This window comes from Cupressus sempervirens, chromosome 5 (genome assembly GCF_028749045.1).
Source record: "Cupressus sempervirens isolate cs-2001-9-10 chromosome 5, ASM2874904v1, whole genome shotgun sequence".
In the NCBI taxonomy this organism is placed as follows: Eukaryota; Viridiplantae; Streptophyta; class Pinopsida; order Cupressales; family Cupressaceae; genus Cupressus; species Cupressus sempervirens.
In genome coordinates this window covers 856,158,503-856,182,242 of record NC_143122.1, presented here as the reverse complement: position 1 = coordinate 856,182,242, position 23,740 = coordinate 856,158,503, and the positions used below count along the sequence as shown (strand labels likewise).

Sequence of the window (23,740 nt, the reverse complement as noted above, 5' to 3'; positions counted from 1 at the left end):
TCAACCATGCGATCAACCTATTTGCATGGTCACACACTTTAAAAAAATTGTGAGCTTGCATTAAAATGCACAAATATGTTAAAACAAAGATTGAACTAATTGATTTTTTGAATTTTCAAAAGTTCAAAAAGGGCATGAATTAAAACTAAGGGTTTGCTAGGGAAAAACATGTTTTATAAAATTCAAGGGGAATGGGAAAACCTATTAGATTAGGGTTCACACCAGAGGACAGATAACAAAAATGTAACAAACCCTAGCTGCACAACACAATTCAAGGCATTTTTACGTTAAAACTTTTAGAATTTAGGCATAGTCAAAATAAGGACTATCAAAAGGGGAGACAATTTTGATGCTAGAAACATGTAGGACGTGTAAGTATTCAAATATAGTTACAAATTCCATCCTTGCAACTAGAATTTTTCTCAACATTAGGCAAGTCTAACTAAACTGGATGTGTTATCTATTTTAATAATTTTATTACCAATTATACTCTCTTTGGGAGTATGTTTAAATCAATTTGGAAATTTAATTCTGATTGATCAAGACCCATATAGTTTTTGTATGAGATTTTATGGAATTAGGATTTATTTTTCTCAAAAAAAGACGAAGATTGTTATGCTTTATATAATAATTTTTAGAGAAATTTTGGGTTCCCATTAGTATTTCTTCTCTCAAACTGACCATGACATTTTGAATGTTCCAAATTTCAACATCTTCTCTAGTTTATTAACTAGGACTCCTGAAGATTGATCAAGGGAACCTTAGTTAAGAATTTAATATTTATGAATTTTTTAGTGTTATTTTTTAGTTGAATTTGATAGTTCACAATATGTTGTCAGTACAAGTATCACTATATTTATTTATTTAAATGTATTTCTGAGGTGCCATGTAAATAAACTAGAGTTTAAATTAACTTTTTTTTGTCATTTCACAACACTAGTTGTCTATATGGTCTAATAGATGCTAATAGTCCAGCTAGATTAGTTAAATGAAGAAATGGTGACCTTTATTTTACAAGGCTATGAATTGTATAAGTGAAAGAGGTGCTTAATAAGGTTCCATGGTGCTTGTACTATGGTTGTGTTGCAGTTTGTAACTTGTTTATTTTAGTTCATGAGATACTTGATACTCTTATTATTGTACTTTGAGATGACCTGAGGGTTAGATGTTATACTTTGATTTTAGTACCATAGATGCTATACTGCTATGTTGTTCAGCTTATTATATTGCATGTTGATGCTATTTTGAGATGATAGTAGGTCTATGATGATATTCAATTATTTGGTATTTTGGACATATCTTTGATTCTATTATGTGATGAATTTTATGCTATGGATATTTACTTCATTCTTGTTTCAACATGCTTTATGTGAATGTGAGTGATTGTAAATGGTTAAATTAAATATTTAATGCATTTATTTCTTCAACTATAAAATTAAATACAATTGCACTTGACCATGTATTTTATTGTGCAATAATTATATCCTTGGTAGTGGTAGATGGAGTTAGTGATTCAACTATTGACATTTTACCAATAACATCCCTGTATGGTCAATGTATCCTTATTTTAATTATTTGATTAAACCTTTTGGTGATTATTAAATCCGAACTCATTTACATGATGTGACTAGACTAGTGAGCATGTCTATGCATTTAAAGGTTCATGTTGTCACAAAATTTGTTAAGGAAATCTACGTGATTTTGGGTTTTCGAGCTTTTATTATTATTGAGTTTAATTTATGAAAGTTTTTCCATAGATGAATTCCTATTTCTAGGAACAACCTATTTTCATTTGGGTCAATTCAGAGTTTATCTAGTGTAACTGACTATTTACCCTAATCGAATATTCACTAGAAAAGTGAATAAGTATGGAAAGAGGAATTTAATTCCTTATTTCTCACTTTTGCAAAACAAAAAATTTAGAGCTTTTTTGAGAATCATCTTTTAGAGGATCACGTTTTTGTTCATTGTGAGAGCTATAGAAATAGAATCTTTGCAAGGTTAGTCTCATTAGATTTGCCTCATGGAGACCTTGTTGCACCATGATTTTTGACAATTTCTATAGGCAATTTATTTCTCTGTGTGATTTCGTATTTTAGCCCCTTTTGCTATTAGGTAAAACTCTCCCATTTTCTTGTTTCAGCTCAGTTTCCATATCTATTTCTAGTAGTTGTTGGTTTGAGGTTGAGAACTAGTGTTCCCTTCTATTTCTATTTATTAGTTTTGCCTAGTTGGTCATGTATGAACATTTTCCCAATTTTTGGGATGAGGGTTTCATTTTTTGCACTGTTATGTTGGTTATTTTTGCATATGGTGTCTAAACCCAAATTTTATTAAATTTTCTTTGATTTTGTGCCCAAAGATGAAATGGGTTTTACTTTTGAAGTTTTCCAATTTTTGGGGGTTTTACCTCATTTTGTGTCCCACTCTATTTTCTCAGGTTTTCATGGCATGATGTTGTTTGTGGACTTGGATCATCCATTTGGATGTCAGTCAGACCATTTTCACACTTTTATGTTGCATTGAGATGTGTGTCACATCCATTCTCTTGAGCAATTTTGGTTGAGTGATATTCTACTTGTGTTCTCATCCATTCCTTATGTTATGATCTTCATGATGGTGGTGTGCCATAGATGCATACATGTGCATACATTTTTAGGTGACTTGTGAGGCCTGGTCTTTTGTGATACTTCTAGGAGTTATGATCATTGGGGTTGGGTTGGGAATATGCATGCCTATGGGTACTCATTGTTGGATGAACATGGGTAGGGTAGGGTAGCATGTGGAGGGGCTTCTATCTCATAACCTAGTGACTATTTCCCATTGGTTGGCATAGGAATTTTTATATAAGTGATAATTAAATTAAAATACTAGGTGGTAATAAATATAAGATAATTAAAAAAGTGGGAATTGTGCACCTTCCATTGGGGAGTGTCATTGCCTAGATTGTGCTCCTTCCATTGGAGATTGTAGCTACAAAACTAGCTTGGGCTTTTGAATGCCAAGTGACTCCAAGTGACTCTCCATGATGTTAGACCCTACATAGTAGTCCATTGAGTGTTTGACCAGGACCTATAGTTTATGCATTATTTCTTGATCTTGATTTTAGTTAAGATTACTATCTGGCGTGAGTGTTAGCCATGAATGTTTTCTTTGAGTGTGTTTGTGGTTGGATCACTATCTCCATCAACATGGTGGGAGTGGAACTATAGGTTTCATGTGGTTGGGAGGTGTAGCTACCTTCACCACTATTAGGGATTGATATACACAGATGGTCTATTTTCATAGCGTGATTGTTGCTGGATGTTTTCACTTGGTACTTTAGCTTTTGGAGTATGCTTTCTTGTGATTTATGCTTTCATTGGAATGATTGTATACAATGTTTAGATGATGTTAGTTTATTGATGCATTCCCTTATTATGATGTTTGGCATACAATAGATGATGTTATCTACTTAGTTGGAGTATCTATTTCTTTTGGTTTAGCATGTTAGATTTCCTATTCTTATGATGTTATTACAGTTTAGTAGTGATGTCCTTATAAGAAAACTTTGACTATCTAGTTGGCAGTTTGGGATGTTACATGTGGGAGATGGATAGGACCTTTGAGGTCTCATGATGCTATTATGGTTGGGAGGAACCACACATTTAGTTTGTTGTTTCACTTCTTTGTGATGTTCCTTTCATTCATTTTCCTTTATTGCTATGTATACATGTTTATATTCAGATTTTGGCTTTTCAACTTTCATTTATTTGGTCAAGTTTCTCTCCTTGATATGTGGATGTTTATATTAAAATTTTGGCTTTTCATCTTTCATTTATTTGGTCGAGTTTCTCTCTTTGATATGTGGATTTGGTACTCCCTATTGTGGAGGAACTTTATTCCTTATCTTTTTACCTTTTTATTTTCTAGCATGCTTTTTTGGATTCTTGAATGAAAGTGTACTTCTTTGTGTGAGAATGAAAAATCTCTCAAGGTGTGCTAGGTTTTATTGTGTGGATTTTGGCACTTTCTCATGCAAAAGCCCACACTAGTGTTGGGGTAATTTGGCTATTGGGCCAAGTACTTCATCATGCCTTTTAATACATTTCCTGATGTGAAAGGTAGATCCTTGTAGGTAGTGTTGCACTTCCTCACAAAAAATTATGTCAGTCTATTGTGCTCACACAAAAAATAGGGAGTATCCCCACTAGTTTTTAAGAAACACATTTTGGTGTTTTAAGTACCCTTTGGGTTTTCTAGTGTTTCCTTGCTTTTGTAGTTCAAAGATTTTAGTTTTTGCTGTTATAGTGGTGTTTCATCCTTTAGTTGGTCATGCCAATTTAGGAAGTGGTTTTTGGAGATATTTTGGTTGTTAGGATTGTGGTTAAGTATTCTATTGCAATATTTGTGATCCCTATATGGTGTTTTTCCATGTACTCATACTTGTAAATTTTTATTTATCTTCACTGATATTTATGTTAGGAAAAATTGGTTAATTGTGTATTATCTTTGATGTTATACAAAATGTCATATCATTGCATGTCAGTATATACTAAGCTCACTTGGGCGATGAAGATAGTTTCCTCTGTCTATCAAGAATTTTAGAGTTTTCCTTGCTCAAAAGGCAGTGTTTACCAAGTTCATTCGATCATCAAATGAAAGTTTGCAAAAGTTGAGTATTAACTGAGCTCACTCATTTAATAAAGAAAATCTTTTATGGAACTAGTGTTAACCAAACTCACTTGGTTACCAAAGGAACTTTGTGAATATGAAATGTTAACAGAGCTCACTTGGTTAACATATTAAAAAATTTTCTGAGTTAGTGTCTACTAAGCATGGTTAGCTAATAGAGAATTTTCTTGTTTGGGCATATTAAGTTCAATTAATTTAGTTTTTGGTTCTAGCCAACTGAGAAGTTGAATATTAAGTATTTTAAGTTGTATTTAAACCAATTTGATAATGTGCAAGATATAAATATAAGGTCAAGTTGAGTATTGAAGATTGAACAAAAGTGGAAGCGAATAGAATATTTGATGATGCTTAGAGGAAGTGAATTAGAAGGATAAGAAGAATATCCTTGTTGAGTTATAAAAATACATTCGATCAGGAAGGATTAAGTATACAAGCTAGAATTGAGATCTATAATCATCAATTTAGTTCATAAAAAAATATTTCATCTCATTGTTTCTCTCTAACATTGTAGTAGTGATCTAAATCTCTTAATCAAGTTGGCTTAACAACTATTTACAAGTCCTCTAACAAGGTGGCATTTCAAATTGAATTGTCTAAAGACCATTTACAAGGTCACTCTTAATAGGGTGATTAAATCCTCTAATAGATTCACACTTAAAAATGTGTTTTGTAACCTTTAACAGGGTTGGCTCCTATTAGGGCTCACTTTAGAAGAGTGAGTATCATTAACTAGTTGCAATTGGTGGTTTTTCCCAAATTGGATTTCCACATTAAATCTTGGTGTCAATTGTGTTCATGCTATTCCTTTTATATGTATGAAACTAAGTAAACTAAGATTCATCACATATAATATTTTAAAGATTTCACGTTAATAAGTTACTAAGTTATTTCAGCATTTATTGAGTTACAACATTTGCTACTATAAATTGAGTGCATGCATTTTTGTCGAGTTATAGGAAAATACAGTTTATAAAGATCTTTGATTTATAGTAACATCTAAGGGATTAGGGATTTATTTTTGTAATAATTGATTCATCCCTCCCCTGTTAGTTACTCCTCTTATAATTCAAACAATTGGTATTAGAGCTTTCGGTACTTGCAAAAAAGTTTTCAAGGACCTAAGCTAAAGATTAGGATGTCTTATAGAAGGGAGATTCCAAAGTTGAACAAAGATAACTTCAAGGCATGAAAAGAACTCATGAGGCTACACTTGGAAACCATTGGAGATATATGGCTAAAGAATCATGTTAATGAATTCAAGGCTTTGACTGTTGAAGAAATTGGAAAGAAGAAGAGTCATAATATCATGATGATTGATATTGCTTCATCTCTCAACTATGCTGAATTTGATTAAGTCAAATATTGGGGAACTACTCATGAAAAGTGGACCAAATTGAAGGATATCTATGGAGAAGATGATAATGTAAGGAGAGCTAAATCTAAAAGTCTTAGAGGATAGTTTGATCAGATGAAAATGAGAGAGGATGAAAATATTGCAAAATATGTTGATAAAATCAAAGCTAGTATCAATACTATCAAAGCCTTCAGTAGAAAAATTGATGATGCAATAGTAGTAAGGTACTCAAAACCCTTCTTCCTATCTATAAAATTAGAGTGCCTTCTATTCAAGAGATGAGATGTAATCTAAATCATACGATAACTTTACATACTCTAGTTGGAAGATTGACAACATTTGAACTAGACAACTATGATAATTATACTCCTAGTTCTAGAAATCTTGAGCCTACATTTGAAGCTAAGGTATCACTTAAGAAGAAAGCTAAAAGGTCCAAAAGAAAACAATCTAAAAGTGAAGAGGAAGATAGTTCTGACAGTGATCTTGAAGCCATTAAACCATTGCTTGGAAGAAGGTATCCCAAAGGTAAAGGAAAGTATAAAGGTAAGATTCCTTTAATCTATTTCTCTTGTGAAGAAGTTGGACACATTTTTGCAAGATGCCCAAATAGAGAAGACAAAGATGAAAAGAAGCATAGTAAGTTTCTCTTGTGAACATGATGAAATGGTCTACATTACTATAAAAGATGATTTTGATGATGAAGGAGATAAAATGACACTTATCTCTCATGTTAGCAAGAATGATACATGGATTATTGATAGTGGCTACTCACATCATATGACTAGTGATAAAACTAAATTTGAACACATGGAACATTATGATGGTGGTAGTGTGAGATTTGGAAACAATGAACCTTGTTGCATAAAGGGAAAAGGTTTTATTTCACTAACTAATGAACTCAGATGTGACAATGCTTATTGTGTTAAAGGACTAAATCATAATCTATTGAGTGTGGCATAGTTGAATAAAATTGGATTCAAGGTAGAATTCATGAATGGGTAGGCCAAACTACTAGATGGAAAAGGAAATTTGGCTGGGTCTAACAAACAAACAAAAGGTAACCTATTCTACCTAGATCTTAGAGAAATTTTATGTTTTATTGCTCGAGTAGAAGAAAATTGGTTATGACATAAAAGGTTGTTTCATGTGAAATTTGATAATCTTGTCAAGATAAGAAAAAATAGAAAAGTAAGTGGTATTCATAGTTTGAGGAAACCTGATATGGGCCTAAGAAAAAATTATCAAATTGGTAAAATGGGCAAGGCAAGTTTCAGAAGCAAAGACTATCATTTAGAAGAAGTCTTGGAGCTAGTACATATAGACTTATATGGACCTATTGGAATAGAGAGCTACAATGGAGATAAGAATTTTATTCTATTTGTTGATGATTATTCTAGAATGATGACTATAATGTATCTAAAAGAAAAATCTAAAGCTTTTCAAAAATTTAAATGGTATGTGGAAAGAGTAGAGAAAGAAATTGGAAAGAAGCTGAAATATTTGAGATCAGATAGAGGTGGTGAATTTATTTCCAATGAATTCAATGAATTCTACATTGGAAAAGATATTAAGAGATAAGTATCAACCCCTAGTATACCTCAACATAATGGTATAGCTGAAAGAAGGAATAGATCCATCATGGATTGTGCAAGAATCTTGATGATAGAAAAGAGTATTGCAATCAAATACTAGAAGGAAGCAATCAGTACTGCAGTGCATACCTTGAAAAGAGTATAGTTGAAGAAAGACTGAAATCAAAATCCTTATGAAATATGGTATGACAACAAACCCAATATAAGTTACTTGAAAGTATTTGGTAGCAAATGTTATATGTTGAAGGAATCTAGGAAAGGTAAATTTGATTTCAAAGGTGATGAAGACATATTCCTAGGATACTCCTATAGAAGTAAAGCATTCAAATGTTTAAATATATCTACTCATAAGATCATAGAAAGTGTACATGTGAGAATTAATGAATTTGTAGAAAAGAGTGAAGAGGAAAGCAATAAAGAACCTGAGGATTATAGAAATTTTGTTTATTATAAACTTGATACCATGCCAAATCTATTTGGAAGTCAAGAGGCCTCACCTCCTGAGTCCCCAAAATCTATCGTTGCATCTAGTGCAACCTAAGTCATAGCCTAAAGAGCCTGAGTCATAGTCAAACACTATCGAGTTAGTACCTAAGCAAATAAAGTTAGAAGGACTTGAGTCATAGACAGTGGGACCCAAACTTAACATAGAAGATCATGAAGAGGTTAATAGAACATGTTCTAAATCCAAAATACTTGTATTGGCAAGATATGTCAGAAAGCACCATGTACTTGATTAGATCATTGGAGATAAGTTAAATGGAACAATGACAAGAATCAAATTGAAAGGTAAATATTTGCTTGTTGAATTTGAACCTAGAAATGTTAAAGATGCTTTGGATAATGAAATTTGGATTGAAGCTATGAATGAAGAAATAGAATAGATAGAGAAGAATAAAACTTGGAATCTTATTTTGAGATCCAAGGATAAAAATGTAATTGGCACAAAGTGGGTATTCAAAAATAAGCTAAATGAAGATGGAGAAGTTTCAAGAAACAAAGGTTAGTTTATAAAGGTTATTTTCAAGAAGAAGGTATTAATTATGGTTAATTTTTTGCTCCTATTACAAGATTAGAAGGTGTTAGGACTTTACTAGCATATGCTTCATACAAAGGATTTAAAGTATATCAAATGGCTACAAAAATTTGCATTCTTGAATGGAATTCTTGATAAGGAAGTCTACATTGAACAACGTGAAAGTTTTGTAGATCCTAGAAAAATAGATATGGTCTATAAATTGCACAAAGATTTGTATGGTCTCAAGCAAGCTCCTAGAGCTTGGTATGAAAGACTTCATAACTACTTGATAAAGATTGGTTTTCAAAGAACAAATGATAACAATAGTCTATTTATCAAAAAAGGAATAGACAAGAAGGTTGTGTTTGCAAAAATATTTGTGGATGACACTTTATTTTTAGAAAATGATGACTTGTGCAAGTCATTTTTAGTAGAGATGAGTAAATAATTTGAGATGTCCATATTTGGAGAGATAAAATTCTTTGTTGGATTGTAGATCTAGCAAAAGAAATATGATATCTATATTACTCAATCCAAATATATCAAGGAGATACTAAAGAAGTTTGGGATGGAAGACTCAAAACTTGTTGGAACACCTATATCTACTAGACATAAGCTTTCCAAAAATGATGATTCAAAAGATGTAGATGTAACCACATATAGATCAATTATTGAAAATTGTAGTATGTAGTGCACACAAGGCCTAATATTGCATTAGCAGTTGGTATGCTGGCAAGATTCTCAACAAATCCTAAAGAAAATCACATGATGGAAATTAAGAGAATCATGAGATATCTAAAAGGTACTAAAGAATATGGACTATGGTACAAAAAGGGTGGCAACTCTAATTTGAAAGCATTCATATATGTTGATTAGGCAAAAAGTGTTGATGATAGAAAAAACACAAGTGGTGAAGCATTCTTTGTAGGTAAAAGACTAGTATCTTGGACAAGCAAGAAGCATAATTGTCTTTCATAGTCCACAACAAAAGTATAATATGTGGTAGCAATAGTTAATTTTTCTAATATTTTTTTGGTTCAACCAATTGTTGGTAGGTATGAAGATTTCTGTGATAACACTAATGCAACTAATATATCAAAGAATCTTATTATGCATACCAAGACCAAGAACATTGCTATAAAATATTATTTTTTGAGAGAACTAGTACAAGATAAAGAGGTAATATTGGAATATGTGAAAAAGAGAGAGAAAATTGTAGATATATTCACTAAGACGTTACCTAAGGATGCATTTTTGTATCTAAAAGGTAAGTTAGGGGTCATTCCTCCATCTGAAGCTCACTAAATGCAGTTTAGTGAGGCATCAACCAAAGCATGTTGAAGATCAGACAATTAATATAGTATTGACAAAGGCACATTGAAAATGAATCAGTACATAAGGTACATTGATAATCACTAAATATTTTCTTTGGCATGACATGTCAAAGAGGGAGAGTTTGGCTATCATATCAAAAGAAATTTTGTTTCGTGATGTCAAAGATGAAGAACTTGGTCTAATATCAAAGAAGGAGAGTTTTCTATTAGAAGAAGATGTTGAAAGTAGAGTTTTGTTGATAGAGGGAGTAACTAAAGATAGAGGGAGTTCACACTGATAGTGGTAGTTGAGTTCTCATAGATGAGAATCAAAATAAAACTAAGCATATGTTCCTTACTTTATTCTTGATTTGAAAATTTCATTGTATTATGACATGTTGTGTTGCCATCAATGCCAAAGAGGGATATTGTTGGATATAATTGGTTAATTGTGTATTGTTTTTGATGTTGTACATAAAATGTCAAATAATTTTTAGTTAGTGTATGTCAAGTTCACTTGGGTGATGAAGATAGTTTCCTTTTTCTTTCGAGCATTCCAAAGTTTTCTTAGTTTAGAAGACAGTGTCTGGTGAGTTCACTCAGTTGTCAAAGAAAAGTTTGTAGAAGTTGAGTGTTAACTGACCTCACTCGGTTAATAAAGAAAATGTTGGTGGAGCTAGTGTTAACCAAGCTCACTTGGTTATCAAAGAAACTTTGTGCATATGCAATGTTAATCGAGTTCAATTGGTTAACACACAAAAATAATTTTTGAGTTAGTGTCTACCAAGCATGGTCTTCTAACAAAGGATTTTTTTGTTTTGGCATATCGAGTTCAATTGATTTAGTTGTTGGTTCTAGTATACTGAGAAGTTGAATATTAAGTATTCTAAGTTGTACTCAAGTTGACTTTAAAATGTGCAAGATATAAACATAAGGTTGAGTTGAGGATTGAAGAATGAGTAGAAGTTGATTTGAATAGAATATTTGGTGATGCTTAGAGGAAGCAAATTAGAAGGATATGCAGAATATCCTTGTTGAGCTAAAAAGATACATTCGATCAAGAAGGATCAAGTATACAAGCTAGAATTGAGATTTGTAATCAAAAATTCATTTGCATCAGAAATCAAGGTCATCTCATTATTACTTTGTAACCATTGTAGCAGCAATATAAATCTCTTAATTGAGTTGGCTTAACAATTATTTACAAATCCTCTAACAAGGTGGCATTTCTAATTGAATTGTCTAAAGACCTCTAACAAGGCCACTCATAATAGGGTGATTAAATACTCTAATAGGGTCACATGTAATAGTTTTTTTTGTAATATTTAATAGGGTTGGCTCCTAATAGGGCTCACTTCAGAAGAGTGAAAATTAGTAACTAGTTACAATTGGTGGTTTTTCCAAAATTGGGTTTTCACATTAAATCTTGGTGTCAATTGTTCTCATTCTATTTCTTTTATACCTATGCAACTAAGTCAAGTAAGATTCATCACATATAATATCTTAAAGATTTCATGTTAAAAAGTTGCCAAGTTATTTCAACATTTACCGAGTTACAACATTTGCTAGTGCAAACAAAGTGCATGTGTGTTTGCTGAGTTACAATAGAATACAATTTATATAGAGTTTTGATTTGTACTACTATCTAAGGGATCTGGGATTTATTTTTGTAGTAACTAATTCATCCCTCCACTCTCAGGTACTCCTTATATTTCTAAAAATATATCCTTGTTCCAAGGATCTCTAGGTAGGGCATTACATCTAGTATCAAAGCTCGTATTGCAACATTAGGATCTCTATGTTATGCTTCCATTATGGTTTTGTTTTTGTATGTGAATTATTAGTTATTGGTTATTATTTTTTTATCTTGCTATGACTCTTATGCTTGTGACTCATATATTCTAATTTTATCTTGTTGCCTCCATAATGATGCCTCCTACAATAGACCTAGTGGTCAGGGTGGTAACCATAGAAATAACTATGGAGACAAACACCAAAAAGAGGAACATTAGAATGGAGAAGGGGAATAGGTTAATAATAAACAAAAAAACATTGGGGTATTGATGCTAGTGCTTCAAGAGATTCTTTCTTAGTTGGGAGCTCATGTAGAGGAGCACTAATAAGATCATCTTTAGGAAGAGGGATCTCATCATGGGTATTCCCATTAGTCAAAGCATAGAGAGGAGGAGCATGAGTGTAAACATTCCCATACTCTACTGGGTGGCCAAGGGAGCCATTGGGGTGGTAGGGACCATAATAATGAAGATTCCATCATTTGGATATCATGAAATATCTTCAACAATCCAAATCACCATTGTATGACTGTAAGGGAGGTGACATCAAGGAAGAAACTTGGTTATTGGACATGGAGCATTGCTTGACCATGTACCCATATGCAACCAATATGAAGGCTCATTGTGCAATTATGTAGTTAAGGGACCATGCATTCATATGGTAGAATATTGAGGGGTAGAAGCTCCAAATAAACATTGTATATCTCACTTGGGAGATCTTTGAGGAGAGGTACTGAGAGAGATCCTTATCTCCTTAGTTTATAGAGGCCCATGCTGATGAGTTTATGAGATCTGACAAGGAAACATAATAGTGGACCAGTACAAGATTCAATTCTTTAATCTTAAGCATTACTCATACTACAACCATGATGATTTACTACTGACTCATCATTTCATCTGAGGCCTTCAGGATTCCCTTATCAAAGAAGTTCATATGCATTAGCCTAGGACTCTAGTTTTTTTTTTTGAGAAGGAGTGTCTTATAGAGAATAATTTAGTTAGAGGCTATAGTGATAACTATGGTTCTCAAAACCAAAGTGCATAAAAATTTGGGAAAGATGCATAGTTCACTTAGTCCTCAAGGAAGGGCCAAATCTAGTCAACACCCCCTCAGGGTGGACAACGTCGTAGGAATTGTAATGGGTCTTGTACCAAGGGTGGACAAAGTATAGGTGACTAAGGAAAGAAAGGAAATATAGAAAGCCATAGAAAAAAATCTTGGTAGGATCACCCTCCTCAAGGTGGTAAGAAAAACTCTAGTAGGGGTAGTGCACCTTATCCTAGTGCTACTTAGGTTGGCCATGGAATAGGTTCCAGCTTCAGGGGAAACTATTATTCATGTGCTCAGCCAGACCATAGATCTTTTGAGTGTTTTATTAAACCATCTGCATGACCTAATAAGAGTGCAGCTAGATCCAAGCCTATGATGGGAGATGCTAGTAGGAATCATCTAGTCTTTGTGGTGGTTGACAACTTCCAAGCTAAGAATCAAGGTATAATAGTCAAGGCTATAGGTAGATTGCATGGTATTTCATCTTTAGTGTTATTTGACTCTGGTACTTCATATTCTTTCATTTCTCTATCTCTTGTTCAATGATGTGGGTTAGTGGCAGTGCATCATGTCAATAGGTGGTAGGTTGAGTTAGTTGTAGGTTCCAAAGTGGCTATAGATTCATTGGTTAGTGGTTGTATTTTGAATTTGGGGACCTTCACCACCATAGTGGATCTTTGTATCCTACCTTTGGGATCATATGACATTGTGTTGGGCATGGATTGGTTAACCTCCCATTAGGAAAACATTGATTGTCATCATAAGTCAGTATAGTGTGTTGATGACACAAGTGGGTAGGTGGAACTTTTAGGAGTTCAGAGACTAGTCTCACTTTGAATGATCTCAACTAACCAATTGAAGTGGAGTGTGTGGAAGGGTAGTTAGTTGTTTTTTTTTTTCAGTGATCTTGAGGAATTGAGAGTCATACGGTGACACTGAATGATCATCAACTCCTTCATAAGTATGCAAATGTTTTCCTTGATGAGATTCTAGGTATACCACCATAGTGTGACATTTAATTTTAGATCAATCTTATACTAGGAGTAGAGATAATTTCATGAGCTCCTTACTACATGACTACTTAGGAGTTGAGTGAGCTTAGATTGTAGTTAGAGAATTGTTGGCCATATTTTTCCTAGTGTATCCCTATGGGGTGTACCAGTCATCTTTGTGAAGAAGAAGGATGGATCTTTGTGTTTGTGCATTGACTATTGATAGTTGAATAAGGTGATGGTGAAGAACTGATATCCTTTGCCAAGGATATATGACTTGTTTGGTTAGATCAAGAGAGAATTAAGTTTTCTCAAAAATTGATCTGAAGTTGGGATAACATCATCTTTGTATGGAGGCTGATATTCATCAAACAACCTTTCGTACATGGTATGAGAATTATGCGTTTATGATTGTACCCTTTGTGTTAACCAATGTGCCATGAGTGTTTATGATTTTTATGAATGGAGTATTTCACACTTACCTTGATCAGTGTGTCATTGTATTCTTGGATGATATATTGATATATTTGAAGACTATGGAGGAGCATGAAATCCATTTACATCAAGTGTTGTAGTGATTGAGAGACCATTAGTTGTATAGAAACTTGAGTAAATGTGGGTTCTTCCAATTAGAGGTGAAGTATTTGGGACATATCATCATAAGTGATGGTATTGTAGTGGATCTAGAGAAAATTTGTGCTATCATGGATTGGCCAATACCCAATAATGTCTTAGAATTTTGTAGTTTCATAATATTGGTAGGTTATTACCATTGATTCATGAAGGACTTCTCACGAGTAGCTCATCCCATCACTTCACTTCAGCATAAAAGGAAGAAGTATGTTTGGTTGGATTAGTGTGAGGCAACATTTAATGCTCTTAAGGAGTGTTTGAATAGTACACCAGTCCTTGCAGTGCCTAATCCTATTAGTGATTTCATAGTTTGTACTAATGTAGGATGGTTGTGTGATTGTATATGAGTCTAGAAAACTCAAGTACCATGAGCTTAACTACCCCACTCATGATTTAGTACTTCTGGCCATAGTGCAAGCTCTAGTTCATTGGAGACATTTCCTTTTGGGACATAGGTTTGAGTTGTGTAGTGATCATAGGAGCTTGCAGTATATCTTTACTCAGCCAAACCTAAATGCATGACAATGTCACTAGATAGGGTTCTTGTAGGAATATGACTTTGATGTTCACTACATTAAAGGGAAGGAGAATGTTTTTGTGGATGCCTTGAGTAGGAGGCAACATGAGGTACAAGTGTTGTCATTGGGAGTGCATTTTCAAGGCCACATCTTAGAGGCTTTTCCTAGTGACACGTGGTATCAAGAGGTTAGGGTAGAGGTTGAGTCTAGAGGCACCCTTAATGAGAGGTTTTTGGTTTATTTTCTTAAGTCTAATGGATTATTGTGACACATGGGGTGTATCTATGTAGCCATGTCAGCCGATCTTAATGCTTTGGTTTTGTTGAAAGTTCTTCATGCATCATATTTTGCACATCCTAGTCTCAAGAAGATGCACGCTAATCTTAAATAGTTATACTTTTAGGTAGGGATGAAACACGATGTTGTTGATTTTTTGACTTGATGTGTCAAGTCCAGAGAGTGAAGGTAGAACACTAACATTTGACGAGTCTTTTACAATTGCATACTATTCTAGAGTAGAAGTGGGATGCAATATCTATTGATTTAATCATGGAGTTACCTATGTCATTATAGAGGCATGATTATATCATGGTGATAGTGGACAAGTTGTCCAAGGTAGCACATTTTTCACCCATGAGAGCATCTTACATAGCTTTTCCTATAGCACATGTTTTCTTGGAGGATATTGTTCATTTGCATGGGATCCCTCATAGGATTATCTCAAATAGAGATCCAATTTTTTCTTCTACACTGTGGACATCTCTCCAACATGATTTGGATGTGCAACTCAATTTTAGTTTGACTTATCACCTAGAGATTGATGGTTAGATTAAGAGAGTGAACCAAGTTCTAGAGGATATGCTTTGCATGTATGTGATGGACATGTAGGTGAAGTGGGAGGATTATTTGTACCTTGTTGAGTTTTCCTACAACAATGGGTATCATAGTTCTCTTGGCATGTCACCTTTTCGGGCCTTGTATGTGTTGTGGCGTCCACAACACATGCCCCATTCCTCACTAGGAATGGGGACCCCTTATTTTTTTTAAACTCCTACACTCACATTTCAAGAGTCAGGAGAAGAAATTTTTGTTAGAGTTAGAATTTTAGAGTCAAAATTCAAAAAATTACAAAAAAATTAGAAAAGTAAAAAAAAAAAATAATAACAAAACATTAAAAAAAATTGAAAAAAAATAATAATAAATTAAAAAAATTGAAAAAAAAACACAAAAAAAAAATCATCAAATGCACGTGCCACAAATGGTCATGCACACCCAAAGTGTGCGTATGCCACCAAGGGTAGTGTGTGCACCTGAGCACCAAAGCAGTGTTCACCAAAGGCCTCACATGTGTCACCAAGAGCAACATGTGCCTGAGTGCTGCACACACCACCAAGGGCAGTGCATGCGCTTGAGCGCCACATGGGCCATAGGCTATGCGTGCAACCAAGGGCAAAGTGTGCCAAAGGCCTTGAAGGCACTGCTGAGGCTAGCATGCATGCCTGAGCACCACATGCACCAAAGGCCATGCACATGCCACCAAGGGCAGTGCACGTGCTCGAGCGCCAAAGGCCATGCATGTGCTCCAAAGGGTCGTGCATGCCAAAAGGCCTTGCACGTGTTGGAAAGGGCCACATTCACCATAACACATTAGATGCTCACCTGCACACACCATGCACTTTGCGCATGCAAAATGGCACCACGTGCATTTCATATGTGCGCATGCCAAAGTGCACCACGTGCGTGCTTCATATGCTCCACACACGCTTCATACACTCCACGTGCACTTCAAATGTGCCGTGCATGCCACAATGCACTACACAACTAGTTTTTAGTGTTTTTTAAATTTCAATGTCATTAGATGTGTCTTAATTAAGCATTTTCATCTCTCTAGACTAATGTTTGCTTCTTTTTGTAGGTAAAAAAGGTATCCTTAACTTGTTGGGGTCATAACTTTTGACTCGGAGCTCAGAATTCAGAACTACTTACACCGTTGGAAAGAAGACCTAAAGATCTAATTTTAGTCCCTAAAATAGTGAGATATCAATTGCCTAATTTTAGGGACCAATGAAAGTTTCAACTTGAAAATTTGAGCAGAAGACCTTCGAAAAGGCTATTTAAAAATGCCTAGAAAAATTTGCGAAAAATTATGAAAAAGTTTCAAACATTTGATCATTTGGATCACTTGGTTTCTTGTCGGGAAGGATAGGGCAGTTGGAGAGAAGACAAAGCTCGAAGATACAAAGGTTGGACACATGAAGTGGAATAGGTTCCTCATCTTGTGTAGCTATTAATAACAAGATTCAACACATGTGCCTTGGGATTTTAGATTGAAGAAGCAGAAGCAGTTCAAGTTTATGGAAGTGATTGGCTATAAAGAGGGTATAAATCATCAAAAATAGGAAAAGAATATATACAAAAGTGATCTAAAACCCCATTTGAGAAAAACCAAGAAATCATTTTTAAAATTAACAACTTTGATTTTTTGGTGATTTGAGTTATCAAGGTGCGTAGCTCTGTAGGTACATAGCTCCACAACTCCACATTTTTGAGCTCTATAGGTCTGAAGCTCTACATTTTCATGTAGGTCCATAGGTCCATAGCTCTGCAATTCAAAGGTGCATCGATAGTTGGCTGCCAGTTCCAAAAATAACACTTTCCATGCATCAAGAATGCATTTTGATGGAAAGTTAACTCTGACACACACCTAGTGAAGGGGAAGCTTCTATATTTTTATGCCTCCATGCACTTTCACTTCAATTGATGGCCTCCTCCTACTTTCTCTCTCGTTTCTTCTTTGTTTTTGACATGTAGAGGGCTCATGCATCCAATAAATGATTAAAATGTAGATGGAGTCCCTCTAAGCACTAGATTAATTGATAGTTTGCATTTTATTGCATGTAAGATATCTCTCATTCTCAACACAAATTGAGGAGATTATTTCTTATAAATACCGCATTGTAAAATGTAACAAAGACCACCATTATTATGCAATAAAATTATGCTTTTGGTGCTCACATTTGGAGTGTAGTTATTCTTGCCTGAATGTATCATTATTTTGTGAATTTTATTCATGAGATTGTGATTGAGCCAAAGGTTTATTGTATTTTTTTTGGTTTGTGTGATATTTTAGTTCTAGTGTTTGTTATAGATATATTAATTCTGTTGACGTAACAAGCTTGAGAAGAGATCACCCGATTTGTGTCTACCTAGCTTTTTGTCTCACATGAGCGCACTTTTTGTGGCCTTGTGATTTGATGACAAGTAAAATATCATTCAATTTGTTAAAGTTTCTCACCAACAATTGCATCAGTGGATTCTAGGAAGGATTGCTCCTATTTTCATTGGTTTCCTACCAATTTCTTCGAAGGTTTAACTAGCAACATGTTGTGTTCTGTAGCTTATGTTCATTTAGGAATTTCAATTTCAAGTCATTTGATTTTATGATATTTTCTTTAAGTTTTGTTATTTTCTTTACTAATGCCCAAATAGGACTTCATATAGATACATTTTTAGAGTTGCATTCATTGAAAAAATAGAAAATACAAAAAATATTGTTCTTTTCATGTGATATTTTGAGACAAAGAACATATTTACTTCGATTATGAGATAAAAGATTCTTTTAGAACCAACAAAGGCCTCCTTGTGAACACTCACATTTATCTTCTACTGAGCAAATTTTGGTACGTCACAAGACAAATACTAAACCTTGGAGTGGATCTTTAAAAATATTTTCTTTTCAAGAGAGGAATTACGCAATGGATTCCTACCATCGACCTCATGCAAAATGAATTCCCAACACTATGGTAGATCATTTCATACCCCTTTAATTTGGGATCATTTAGAGGACTGAGTTCTTTTGGGTCTAGAGATGCTTTAGGATATGGAGTAGCAAATTTTTTTGATTAGGGAGCATTTGGTTACTACTCAAGATAGGTAGAAAAAGTATGTAGATGCCTAGAGGTTGGATCATCATTTTTTTGTTGGTGATAAGCTATTTTTGAGAGTGTAGCTAAGGAAGAGCCCCATCTATTATGGAAAAGGCTCTAAGTTGGCACTCCATTTTGCTAGATCATTTGAGATCCTTGAAAGGATAGGTCTTGTTGCTTATTGACTAGCACTATTACCTAGCCTTTCACACATCCATGATGTGCTCCATGTTTCTATTTTGAGGTATTATATTCCTGGTGTGACTTATGTTCTTGATTGGGATGCTTTGTAGGTAGTGGACAAGAAACTTGCTTTGCAACCTATATGTATCCTTCAACATTGATGACTAACTTTGATAGGTCAAGAAATTAACTAGGTAAGGGTCCAATGGGACCTGAGCAATGAGACCTCTATGACTTGGGAAGATGCTACATGATTGAGAGGATTGTACCCCTATCTATTTGTTGGCTTCTTGGAGTAAGTCTATGCTAGTGGGGAAGGATGTAGTGCCTCTTGTGTTTGTAGTCGGTATCTTTTTTATTTTGATTCAAGAGATACTTGATACTCTTATTATTTTACTTTGAGATGACCTGAGGGTTAGATGTTATACTTTTATTTCAGTACCATAGATTCTATACTACTATGTTGTTTAGTTTATTATATTGCATGTTGATGCTATTTTGAGATGACAGTAGGTCTATGATGATATCTAGTTATCTGGTATTGTGGAAATTTCTCTAATTCTATTATGTGATGGATTTTATGCTATGGATATTTACTTCATTCTTGTTTATTATTCTTTATGAAAACATGAGTGATGTAAATGGTTAAATTAGGTATTTAATGTATTTATTTCTTTGGCTCTAAAATTATTTGCAATTGCACTTGATCATGTGTTTTAATGTGTAGGAATTATATCCCTGGCAGTAGCACATGGAGTTATTGATTCAACTATTCATATTTTACCAATGTTGTCCTTGTATGGTTGCCATATCCTAATTTTAATTTTTTGACTATACCTTTCAGTAATTATAAAATTTGAACTCATTTTCATTATGTGACTAGACCAGTGAGCATGTCTATGTATTTAGAGGTTTGTATTGTCATCAAAGTTATAAGGTAATTTCTGTGATTTTGGATTGTCAAGCTTTAATTTTTATTAAATTTAATTTTTGGTAGCTTTGTGATAGATGAATTCCTATTTTTAGGAATAGGTTATTTTCATTTGGGTCAATTTGGAGTTTAGCTAGTCTAACTGGCTATTTACCCTAATCAAATATTCACTCAAAAACTGAGTATGGAAAGAGGAATTCAATTCCTCACTTCTCACTTTTGTAAAATACAAAATTGAGAGGCTTTTTGAGAATCCTCTTCTAGAGGATCATGTTTCTATTCATTGTGAGAGTTGCAGGTGTGGGATCTTTATGAGGTTAGTCTTGTTGGACCTGGCTCGGGGAGACCTTGTTGTGTCATGATTTCTAGTAGTTTTTGTAAGTGATTTATTTATTTGTGTCATTTCCTATTTCAGCCCCTTTTGTTGTCAAGTAGGGCTCTCCTATTTTCTTTTTTTAGCTCAATTTTTGTATTTTTTTCTGGTACCTATTGGTTTGGAGGTTGAGAACTAGTGTTCTCCTCCTTTTCTATTTGTCAGTTCTGTCCGGTTGGTCGAGTATGGACATTTTCCCTATTTTTGTGATGAGGGTTTGGGGTTTCACACTATTATGCTAGTAATTTTTTCATATGGTGTCTCAACCCAAATTTTATTAGATTTTTGAGGCTTTTGTGCCCAAAGACCAAATGGGTTTTAATTTTGAAGGTTTCCAGTTTTGGGGGTTTTTACCTTGTTTTGCATGTCACCTTGTTTTATCAAGTTTTCTTGGCATGATGTTATTTGTGGACCTACATCATCCATTTGGATGTTATTTGGACTATTTTCACACTTTTATGTTTCATTGGGATGCGTTCTACATCCATTCTTCCAAGGTGTTTTAGTTGAGTGATATTCCTCTTGTGTTCTCATCCAGTCCTTGTGTTATGATCTTCGTGATGGTGGTGTACCACACACAAGTTCATGTGCATACATTTTTTGAGTGACTTGTGAGGCCCAATTTTTTGTAATACTTCTAGGAGTTATGATCATTAGGGTTGGGTTGGGAATATGCATGCCTATAGGAACTTAAATTTGAATGAGCATGGATAGGGTAGGGTAGAACATGGAGGGGCTTCTGTCTCACAACCTGTTGACTTTTTCCTATTGGTTGGAAAAGAAAGTTTTATATAAGTGATAACTACATTAAAATATTGGGTGGTAATACATTTAAGATAATTAAAAAAGTGAGAATTATGCACCTTCCATTGGGGAGTCTTGCTGCCTATATTGTGCTCCTTCCATTGGGGAGTGTAGCTGCCAAATTGGCTTGGGATTTTGGATGCCAAGTGACTCTCCATGATGTCAGCCCCAACATAGTAACCCATTGAATTTTTTACTAAGAATTGTAGTTTATTCATTGTTTCTTGATCTTGGTTTCAGTCATCATTACTATCTGGAGTGAGTGTTTGCGATGGACACTTTCTTTGAGTGTGTTTGTGGTTGGATCATTATCTCCATCAGCACAATGAAAGTGGACCTATGGGTTTCACATGGTCGAAAGGAATAACTACCTTCACCACTACTAAGGATTGGTGTATAGAGATGGTCTATTGTCTTAGTGTGACCATTCCTAGATGTTTTCACTTGGTACTTCAAGTTCTAGAGTATGCTTTCTTGTGATTTATTCTTTCATTAGAATGCTTGCATATCGTATTTAGATGATGTTATTTTACTGATGCATTCCCATATTATGATGTTTAGGATATGATAGATGATGTTACCTTCTTAGTTGGAGTATCTATTGCTTTTGGTTTAGCATGTTAGATTTCTTGTTCTTATGATGTTATTACACTTTAGTAGTGACATCCTTATAAGACAACTCTGACTATCTAGTTGGCAATTTGGGATGCTACATGTAGGGGATGGCTAGGATCTTTGAGTTCTCATTATGCTATTATAGTTGGGAGGAACTGCACACTTAGTTCATTGTTTTAGTTCACTGCAATATTGCTTTCAGTTATTTCCCTTCATTGCTATCTATAAATGTTTAGATTTAGATTTCAGCTTTCCATCTTATAGTTATTTGGTTGAGTTTCTCTCCTTGATATGTGGATTTGGTGCTCCCTAGTGTGGATGAAATTTATTCCTTAGCTATTTACCTTTTTTTTTGGATGTCCTTTTGGATTCTTGCTTGAAATTGTACTTTCTCACATGGGAATGTAAAATCTCACATAGTATGTTGGGTTTTTTCACATGGCTTTTGGCACTTTCTCACATGAAAGCCCACACTAGTGTTGGGGTACTTTGGCTATTGGGCCAAGTACTTCCTTGTGCCCATTGATGCATTTCCTCACACAAAAGGTAGATCCTCATGGGTAGTGTTGCACTTCCTCATGTGAGATTTGATCAATCTATTGTCCTTGTGCAAAAATTAGGGGGTATCCCCACTAGTTTTTAGAAAACACATTTTAGTGTTTTAAGTACCCTTAGGGTTTTTTGGTGTTTCCTTGCTTCTATAGCTCAGAGATATTATTTTTTGATGTTGTAGTGGTGTTTTGTCCATCAGTTGGTTGTGTCAATTCAAGTAGTGGTGTTTGGAGATTCATTAGTTGTTAGGATTGTGGTTAAGTCTTCCATTGTGATCTTTGTTATCCCTATATGATGTTGTCATGTGCACTCATACTTGTAAAAACTAATTTTATCTTGGCTCATATTTATCTTTGTTCCAAGGATCTCCAATCAGGGCATTACATGTATCATCTATTTTCTTCATTGATTGATCTCCTTGTTCCATCAGATATATAAAATTTTCTAGTTGCTTTCTCAAAAGATCCAAGTCGAGCTTTTTTTAGCTACACTGCCTTTTGCAGCCTTGAATATTGCAAGGAGGTTCGTGGCTGATCTAGTTTGAATTCTTGTGAAGAGAGATGAGCTTACACTAGAGGGATTAACCAATTCTATGTGAATGTGGATAAAGAGGAGTATAAGTTTGACACACTCTATGATTTGTAGGAAACACTAGCCATAACATAGAACATGATTTTCATTAGTAGTAGGAGAAATGTGGATTGGGTCACAGACAAAATGAGAGCTTGAGATTTTACACAGTCTGCAATACATGGTGATATGGATTGAATACTAGAAACATTGTTATGAGAGAGTTCAGATCTGGTTCTTGCAGAGTGTTGATTACAATTGACTTTTTGGCTTGAGGTATTGATGTTCAACAAGTTTCTCTTATTATCAATTATAACTTTCCAAAAAAAATAGAAAACTATTTACACGATATTGATCATAATAGGCAATTTGGTAAGAAAGGTGTGGCAATTAGCTTTGTCACCAAGGAGGATGAGAGATGGATTCTAGATGTACAAAGATTCTACAATGTTGTAACTGGAGAAATTCCATCAAATGTTGTAGATTTGGTATAAAAGGTTGAAAGAACTTTTGGGGAAAATTTACCCTTTTTGAAATCTGAGTAGCATCTCTCCTTACAATTTGTGGCATGATTTATCAAGCTTCTATGAAATCCTTAACTGAAATACAAATGTTTTCTGAACAATTTCTCATTGTATTTATTGCTTGGAGTTTGCACTATTGGCCTTAATAAATACAATGTGTTAATAACTAATATTTGATTGAGGATGATCTTATGCATTTGATTTACTTTTTCTTGGTGATTTGATTTAATAGGAGTAGTTTACAGTCTAATGAGGCATCCACAGCCAAAATGTATTTTTTTTAATGGATAAAAGGACAAATCTTATGGGAAAAATCTTGTC

At 34.2% G+C, this 23,740-nt stretch overlaps 1 pseudogene; it reads left to right on the top strand.

Moving 5' to 3' along the window:
* The window catches only part of LOC149558607 (eukaryotic initiation factor 4A-6-like), a 51,592-nt pseudogene extending 28,203 nt beyond the window's left edge, over positions 1 to 23,389 (top strand).
* Positions 23,390 to 23,740: the final 351 nt, after the last annotated feature.